The following is a 780-nucleotide window of genomic DNA, read 5'->3' on the forward strand; positions in this document are numbered from 1 at the left end:
TGGGGAGTTGATGGGGTGGATATGCTTCTCCTTATGCCAAGGTTTTCTGATCTTAAATCTCTTTTTTTTTTTTTTTGAAGTTTTAGTTTTCCCGATATTAAATCTCAAGTTTTTTTTCTAAGTTTTTCGGCCTTGACATTCATAAACTTCGAACTGTTTACGTTAGATATATGCAGGTTTCTTGATCTTATATCTTTTGTTTTTAATAGTTTTACGGCCTCCACATTCATAAATTTTAAACTCATACATTTGAAACTCTTGCTTAATTAAATCATGAAAAAATGATATACGTAGGTTTTCCGATCTTTGACAATTTCACTTTCAGTTTCCTTAAAGTCGGTGCATCTGAAGCTATATATATAGGTGAGTTTCCATCCGTCAAAATCATCACTTTCTTACTCACAATCATATCAAGCAAATAATTTTTTCAGAGTAAAAATCGGTTGCTGTAGCACCACAATTGAAGTTCGTTTGCTTATAGATGTCTGACTGTTGGCAGGCTAAATCTCAGAAACATGGAGGCAGAGCAGGGGGCAGAGGAACTGAAAAGTCTCAATCATAATAGGGTAAGAGTTCTTAGAGAAGGATACATGTTTTTACCATTGCTGCATTAAGCATGTTTTGCTTTCTCTCGCAAATTATTTTTTTAACTTTTGGACATTTTGCTATATCTCTCTCAGGTTGAACTTAAGAGGTTACACCGTATACTCTCAGGTTGAACTTGAGAGGTTAAGCCGTATGTAAGAGCGGATGGTCAATAGGGAGAAGTTAGAAGTAAGT

The 780-nt window shown here is 34.9% G+C and overlaps 1 long non-coding RNA gene across 1 annotated transcript; it reads left to right on the forward strand.

Annotated features, from left to right (window-relative positions):
* Positions 1–780, forward strand: LOC106322084. The gene is made up of 4 exons (XR_001266220.1): positions 1–41; positions 295–363; positions 500–566; positions 715–780. It is a non-coding gene; the product is annotated as an uncharacterized LOC106322084 (long non-coding RNA).

Source organism: Brassica oleracea, unplaced genomic scaffold, assembly GCF_000695525.1.
Source record: "Brassica oleracea var. oleracea cultivar TO1000 unplaced genomic scaffold, BOL UnpScaffold06203, whole genome shotgun sequence".
Classification (NCBI taxonomy): Eukaryota; Viridiplantae; Streptophyta; class Magnoliopsida; order Brassicales; family Brassicaceae; genus Brassica; species Brassica oleracea.